We start from the raw sequence: 8,788 nt of genomic DNA on the forward strand, positions 1-8,788 counted from the left end.
TTTAGAGAAGAAAATTTTTCGGTCGCTACCCGGATTCGAACCCGGGACCTTTGAATGAGAGGCCGACACCTTAACCTCTAGGCCACGAGAGCCCCCAATCCTATCTCTACATGATTCTCAAACTGAACAACGACAAGTAAAATAATATGAATGAAGTACTTCTGAAAGCACCTCTTTCTACAGAGTAAATTTCCACGCAATGGTAAAAAACTGCAGGAGTGTTGTTGTGGCACCCAAAGAACCACAGTAGAACCACCACGCTGAAAAATATTTTAAACAATGTTTTGCAAGACCTTATTTGACCTCAGCCTTTTAACTCCACCCATCACATCCATAAGCCCTTACATTTGAATGAACAAAATCATAATATACAATGAAAAGTATGAAAAGTATAGTAATATCTGAAGGTAATTGAACAGTTTCATAACAAAATGCAACATCCATTTTTTCGTTTTCAGAAAAATGAAGATTTTATTCTTTACCTACTTGTAGAATAATTCAAGCAGCTTTGTTTTACAAGTAAAGATGGTAAGACTAGGCTGACATTTATTGTAAGATGAAAATGTTACAAATTGGTATTGATCTTGTACAAAATGAGACAAATCTATTTCAAATAATACGAGTTTCAAAAAGCAGCTTTGGGTCCTACTTGAAGACGACTACTAATACTATCCATAAAACTATAATGATAATGATAACAAAACCAATAGATGAAGTGATCCTGTAAAACTGTTTGTTACAACTAAATTCCATTAGTCTGTATTGTTCTCTGAATAGCTACTTCTTCATTTTTTTCCAGGATCCAATCATAATACAAACTTCTCTTTGCTTTAAATTCAACAAACAGTGACAAATTTTTATATCAAAAACTTTGAAGCATAATGACAAAGCTGGAAATCTAAAGGCACAGAAACTGAACTGCAGCGGAACGGCACCAAGATGGTACAGATTGTTCAAACGGAAATGCCATTGTCTGAATCCATGAGTATGGAACGGCAGCGGGACGGCACCGGCAGTTCTGCAGTACCGCAGCGACACTTTTTTAATCGGACACAGGAGCGATTCTGTCACTGCCGCAGAGAAAAATGTGGGTGTGGCGCCTAAATATTCCAAAGAAAATGCTACGTTGCTTTTTGTGACGCTCTTGTTTCACGAACCTATAGTGCAGTCAAAAATTCGTAGCGCAACTTATTGTCAAATATTTCCTAAACTATCGAACATAGACTCTCAAACTTTTCCACAATAACTTGTATCAATTTGTCTTAACTTACCAATATTTTTGTGAACACCTGCTTGGTGTATTCTAGAAAATTCTTTAATACCAATAAAAAAAACTCTAAGTGGGTGGTTTCTACCAATTATAAAAAGTTTATAGCTAGGGCAATATCGCTAATAAAAGAAAGTCCGTTTTTTTTCTAATCGAGACACCATCTATATATTATTTATATTGAACCCATGTTTTGAGAACATGTGTTCACTTTATAATTAATTTCTTGTTACAAGTTTTGCTATTAAAAAGTGTCATTGATGAGCTGTGACATAGGCCATTTGCATATGTAAAATGTGTGCGAGAAGCAGGAAGTGCTGTGAACAATCCCATTTTCCGTGTGATGGAGATTTTTTGTATTTTATATAAATTTATGAAGAAAAGTATATTTAATCTCGAATCAGTTGTAGTGGAAAAATATGATTAAGTTAAAACAAATTGATACAAACTGATGTGCAAAGTAAAGGTTACATTAATTCACCAGTTAAAGAGATATTTCTGTCTCCCCCGGTCAATATCAGTCGTGAGACGCAGTGTGGTATTATCAGCTATGAGGCTCGAAAGGCAAAAAAGTAGCTTTCCACGACATTTTTTTTTTTCGGATCTAGTGGAAGTTTGATGTCTTCTGCTTCATTTAAGATAAAAATAAACGACTACAGTAGTCTCTGCCTATGATCCCGGTGCTCGGGAGCAAGGAAATGCGGGATCTTAGGCGAACCGGGATCTTAACCAACGAACCCAGGGAAGAATCTATGGTGACCCATGCTAGACTCACAATCGGTAAAATGGTCTCCCTATACTCTAAAATGAACTGATGTGTCCACTTGGTGGGTTTATGACAGATGGCGAGCAAAGAGTGGTTAACCTTGATGACCTATCACAGCCCATAGTGGGATGAGGCGTGCCATTTTCACTTATTATCCTATCATGAGTCTCAAGATCTACGCTAATCCAGTTGCCCCTCCCCTTACCTGTCGAAAATTTATAGTTTTCCATCTCTGACCGACTTCCCCTTCCCCATCCCCCACCCCCCCAAACCGCCTTTGTCGTTACACACCATTGCATTGTGAACACACCAATTAAAATTCAGTCTCTCTCGCAAATTTGGGAGTAGAGACAACTGCTGCAATGGTCAGGGAAGAGTTCACAGTTCCATGTGATCCCGCCTGGAGTGAACGTATAGGCCCTACCCACCCAGCGAGTGATGTAAGTTTAGGGGGAGAGCTCAGATGCGAGTGCAATGTTCGGGGAAAACAAACGTGTCGGTCAGTTCACACCCCAGTGTGAATATCGTCTGGGGCAAACTTTGTATCGCTTCATCGAGTTTTACAACGTGTAAGTGATCACATTCACGATAGTGGCTGATCTTTGACGCGACGGACAGTTTATTGATCTCAACTTTTCACTCTTGGTTGATCGGCTGTCCCGCCCGAGTGTTTGTTCCGCAAATTATGATCTGAAACGCGGGATCTTAGCTGAATGTAGACCTTCAGAATGAATAAGAGCGGGATCTTAGGGGTGACTTTTGTATAGGGAAAAAGTGATCGTTTTTTAAAATAATGTTAATTCAGTTTTGAAATTTCCTTCATATGACTGATATTGACCGGCATGGACACATTTGAAGATAAGATTTTTTTTTATAGACAGTTTTGACTGGGTAGGTGCTATGCTGCTAATGCATTGAAACAACACAAAAAGGTGCAAACCTGGTGTGCCATACCGTGTCTATGGATTCAAACATTGAAGTTGCCACTTGCGACACCAGATATTCAATCACGGTACTGTTCCACTGCCGTTCAGTTTCTGTGCTTATGGATTTCGAAACTTAAGACTTACAATAATCAGGAAAGGAAAGAATCGCTGATAAACTTTTGTCTACCATAAATAAGCAAAGTTTCCAGACTTGGCGAAAGAATTTGATTTGTACGTAGAGGATACACCATGGTTTGTGAAGAATGCCAACTGCTTCTGTCATGTTTTGGGAAAAAAAGCATCACTTACTGCAGTTTTTTTAACAAGTGACAATGCTGCTTTCAGTCGAACTTTGAAAATGGTTTTTGTCAAGTTTTGTTGTGGAACTGTTCAAAACATGCACTTTTGTACTAGTGTGCTGCTCTGAAGTTGCTGTCATTATTATTAACTTTCCTGGCAGCAGCATTTCTTTACATTGATCTATGTAAAGCTACCCAGCAAATATTTTCTTTGAACCGGAAAAGTTGGTCAGTTTCCACAGACCTTTTTAACACAGATCTAGCAAAACAAAAATGCACCGTATGGGCTGAGCCAAAGAAAGAGCATTGAAGAAATGTAACATGGAACACATCACATCTATCCCTAAACCACTTCTCAATACATGAGTGGTAGACAATTTCACTCACTATAAGATGGTAAAGTGAACCGAAAATCGTTCATAAAGTAATTATATGTTCTCCTTAACTGAATATAAATAAAGGAAAAACTGTACAGAAGGTTGTCTTGAGTACCTGCACCAAAAATGGCTGTCTACAAATCAGTACCAATGTTACATTCATTCAAACATTTAACAGATAAGTTACAGATAATAGTTAAGTTAAAGTTTTTATCTAGAGGAATGCTGTTGAATACTGAGAATGTGGAAAATATGCTGAATGAAATTTTGGCACCCTTCATAATATACATTAGCTGAATAGAAATATAAATCTGAAACCCAAAGCATGAATCTCACAAGCCACACTTCCAGAAAAATTGAGAAAACTCAGCAGTCAGTTCACATCATAGCTCAAAGGGTTATAAGTGATGTAATACTCTGTGCACCACTTAACTTCACCACTCAGAATACAAAGGAGAGACACAAAATAATTGGGACAAAATGCATATATGCACTACAAGACTTCACACTTTTCATATTTGTAAATAAATGGTTTTACAACACACATATTTCACTTTTTAAATCATCTTCCAAATGCTTAAGTGAGCTTTGTGCCAACAATCAAGGCAGTAGCTTGTCCACTTTTGGCTTGCTTTAAATGCCAAGTATCAATCATTCCATCAAAATTTATGGAGAAGGGTAGCTGAAAATTGACACCTACATAATCTGGTATTTTTCTACATGTATTTCCGAACAGGACTTTTTACAACGAAAAAAAAAGTTTACTTTGGTAAATATTTTGAGTCCAATTTGTAAGTTATAAATAGTGGTGTTTATCAAACTCATGCAAGGCACCATAGATATTGTCTCTATTAAAAGATTCATAAGTTCGAAAACATCTAACTGTCATTCATTTTACTCGTACATGAGATCAAAATGGAAAACTCTGGGAGGGAAACTACTTTCATGTCAACGACATCTCTTATCAGAGCAGCCATACAGCCAGTTGCTTACTCTCCACAACTTCTTTCATTCTGTTTTGCACCTGTCTAATCTACGCCAAATATCAGGCAGCATTGTGTGATCATCATTCCTAAAAAAACACCATAAATCAGCTGTCTGAGTAGCTCTCATCTAACAGATCCAGAATTTCTGTGTGCTCAAAGTCCCTGGCCAAGTCTCGAACTGTTGTGCTGCCCATCTTCAGGTGTGGGTTGGCCCCATGGCGCAGTAAGCATTCCACAATTTTTTCGTGGCCTGAAACAAAGCAGTAATCATATACAAGTAAGTAAGACTTGGAATAAACTAAACTTAATTGAAAAAACAAAATGAAATAGAATAAATGCAAGTCAAAAGGCTGTCCATTTCCAAGGGAAGCAACCACTTAACTATATATGAGATTCTAAGACCCATATTATTTCCCTTGAAACTAGGCCAGGAACACTGCCGTCGTAAGGGAAAACGACGAATGGTCAAATTTTTCGATTTTGGCATTTTTATATATTTCATAGAGTATTTTATTCTGCATCTGATGGTGTACAAAATTTTGTCCTATCCTAATCCGCTGTTGCGTAATTGAGAGTTCGTCGTTTTCCCTTAAACTGGTGAGCTCCGAGCCAGAGCTCAGTGTAAGGGAGAACGACGAATGGTCGATCAGTCAAGGTTCACTGCTCGTTCGGCATTGTCCTCTGGTCTCTGCCGTTGGGCAAATTAGGCATGGGCGACGAATGACAATTGGTCACTGTTGCGTCAGTACAAAGATACTAGGTTTTTATGCAAACAAATACACCACCACCCCCTCCCCCACAGTAGAAACGACCAGGGTTATAAGAATGTATCACTTAGTGTGTCTTTCTGTCTGTCTTCACGTATTAGGCCTATGCTGATGGTGTGAATTGACAAGAGCAGGCGGGAGAGAGGGGAAAACGGATGGGAACAGGGGGAAAGGGGTGGGGATGGGAGGGTCAAAAAAGTATTCAGGGAGAAATTTATTAGCACTGCATATTAGTGTCCACCAGACGTTCACAGACTAACGTCATGTTAGTTTGCTGCCCAGTCATTTGACATCCCAAATCCCAACGATGGTTATAGTGCCGCAATTTGTCAAGCACGTGTCACTGGTCGACATCATTATAGAATTACCAAGCTATTAATGACACTGCGTTATGAGAGTAAATTTCTTAGTCCAACTTAAAAAGTGGAGGTATTGTGGCGACACTTAGTCTTGCTTTACGATTTTTTTATGACTTGATGGACGTTGCGATCGAGCATAATAATGTCTTGCAGATTCAAACTGTCCTTGTTGATCTCTACTTTGTGGTATGTTTTCCGATCCGATCAACCGAATCATTTATTAAATACAAAGCGTCGCATTACCTCTCATGAAAGCGTTTGTGAAACAGTCTTGTCAGATTGTTACATTTCTTACGTGAAAGTTTGACTTTGCAATGATCTGATCGTATTATTGACATTGTAACATTGTTGATTCCTTTGGTCGTGCAGAGAAAATTTTGCAATTGGCGAAAATAAAAGTAAAACTCTCTTCTGAAGAGAATACAATAGAGAGATATCATGGAAACCAAACTTTGGTTCCGAATGAGACAGTTTTAAATCAAGCTGTTGAAAATGTGTGCACATCTTATTTGTACACTGACTGTGTAGTATTTAACCAAGCGATGAAGGGAAAAGAAGGACGTTTACCGAGTTACAGTTGGGATCTAACAAACACCTAGCTTTATACGTATAATAGCTAGTTTGTATGTGTCTTATTTTTATTTGTAGTAACCAGTACACAGCTATTACAGTCATTAATGCGTCACAACTGACCATCGCCTACGCCGACAAACGTTCACGAGTGTAAGGGAGAACGAGGAACCGTACCATTCGTCGTTTTCGCTTACATCGCAAGGTTCACCTGCGGGAGCGCAATGTAAGGGAGAACGACGAATGTCGAATAACTTTGCTACTTTTTAACCTAAACCATTCAAACTTTAGAAACTGCTTTATGAACACCTCAATCAGATATCTAGTGAATTACAGCTTAAAAGAGTGAAAAATAGAAGAGTTATAAAGTGAAAACTGTTTTTGCCTCTCCTGAAAAATTTGCCTCACTACCTGCGCAGGACCATTCGTCGTTTTCCCTTACGACGGTAGAACACTGCACCAGGTTTCCCAAGAGGTGATCATATTAATATTATCCATTTGTGATCCATGTATCTGGCTAAAGTTACGCTACTTTGAACGAACATTTACACATGTTACATCATCTGTCATTGATATAATTAATAATGAAAGCTCTGGCATACAGGCAACCTTTAAAGAAATATCCATGCAAAAGAATTGAAAAGAAAAAAGAATGGACTGTTATTAAAATGCCCAAAGGCAAGACATAGAGAGACAGAGAAACAGAGAGGTGGGGGAAGGGGGGGGGGGTTACTTTCCTTTATACTGCAAGTTTCTGCCACGAGTAAAAAGTTTTTGCTTTGTTGATAAACAATCTCTTCCACATCTGACTCCTTATCCACTGTTCACAAAACATTGAACTGTACAGCATTACATTGAACAGTCAACAATAAACACGAGTACAATATCAACAATATGAATACACACACAAATGAAACAATGTCCAGACATAGAGACATTTTAAGAATGAACTGCTCGCTCTTGAAACACGGAAGAGCCAGCGCACCAGGCAACTAACAATGGTGTGATAACAAATGGCCTAAGCTGTATCCCCTCTATCCATTAGGCCTCGCTTTTGCTTGCCAAGCTCTACTTGAATCAGTCTGTCGCATGGACAGTTAGGGCAGAGACCATTTAGCCTGTTATTCAAACCATGCTCTTGAATGCTTTCAATTAAATTGAGGATGCTGGCTGGTCAGTATTAATAAAAATTAACACTTTCATTAAAGTTGGTTTATGTTTCAGAACATGAATATCAACCACTTGTGGTTTGTCTATATCTTTAAAGTATATCTCTCTGAGGCCAAATTGAGATGCTGTATTCGTACAGTAGTCTCCTACTAAACGCACGGTGCTCGGGAGGGCTCCTTAGCGTGTGTTTATACGGAGTGTGCGTTTACATGAACCTTTGCAAAGGGAGGAAGGGACGCAGTTATCTCATTGCCTTGATATTCTAGTGACCTCCCTTTGTGGAGGGGGTCACTTTGGGCCGATAATGTGACGACATGTGACTGTTTTGTAAAAGATTCCCCGACTGCGGTTAAGACTGCAAAGGCGTTGAATGGGGGGGGGGCAGACAGAAAGACAAACTCGATATAATGAATGCACCATAAAATGCCGGGAACCAATAGCCTAAAAAGAAATTGTTGGTGATAGTCATAGAGACGACAGCCCAGCCACGTGGCTTTCCAAGCGACCACACCCGACCGTAAATTCATGAACGAGCATTCACGCGTGTTGCGCATCAGAGGCTTAGGTCTAACTAAACATTAGCCAACATGCAGTCACTCAAACACCAGTCAGAAACCTTCTCTCAAAGAGATGCATTTCCAGTGACCAATCAAATAACGTTTCAGTCCCCCAACATATCACCAACCAGTTCTAGACCTATGTGTCTGGAAAGTTGTGTGTGAAAATGCTGTCCATCACTCTCTTTGTTCGGCGTAAGGGGCAGTCTCGCAAAATATCCGGTTTTCTAGGCTTGTCTTAAGCAAGCTATGCAGATCGTACAGTAGTCGTAGTGAAATTTCCCTTAGTAAAGCTTTACCTGTCAGCGTGTTTCGCAGATTGGAGCGTGCGTTTAGGGGGAGTGACCGTGTGTTTGTACGTCTAAATTATATAGTAAAAAAAAAGTCAGACGACGAAAGCGTGCGTTTGAGCGGAGCGTGCTTTTGTACGGCGTGCGTTTAGGCGGAGACTACTGTATTGAGTGTGGATGTGAGAATGAAGTTTATGAATTTATGAATGGGAAAAGCAGGAAACATTCTTGTTTGATATTGAGCACATGGTTATGTCCTTCACAACATCAAGATATATTTTTAAACAGTCCCACAATGACTGCTCTATATATCATTTCAAAGGGAAGGGCGTACCTTTTTAATCCTGGCATTCAGCAAATACCTTAATTAAAAACCACTGCACTCAACTGGGTGACTGTTTTCAATAGTCAAGTTTAAAAAGTTTGATTTTGTACTTCATTCTCCTTTTAGGGG

At 39.2% G+C, this 8,788-nt stretch overlaps 1 protein-coding gene across 1 annotated transcript in view; it reads left to right on the forward strand.

The window, feature by feature from the left end:
* The window catches only part of LOC101855292, a gene marked incomplete at its 3' end in the record, with an annotated part of 41,206 nt that overhangs the window by 22,782 nt on the left and 9,636 nt on the right, over positions 1-8,788 (forward strand).

The sequence above is a fragment of the Aplysia californica genome, unplaced genomic scaffold (genome assembly GCF_000002075.1).
Source record: "Aplysia californica isolate F4 #8 unplaced genomic scaffold, AplCal3.0 scaffold00728, whole genome shotgun sequence".
NCBI lineage: Eukaryota > Metazoa > Mollusca > Gastropoda > Aplysiida > Aplysiidae > Aplysia > Aplysia californica.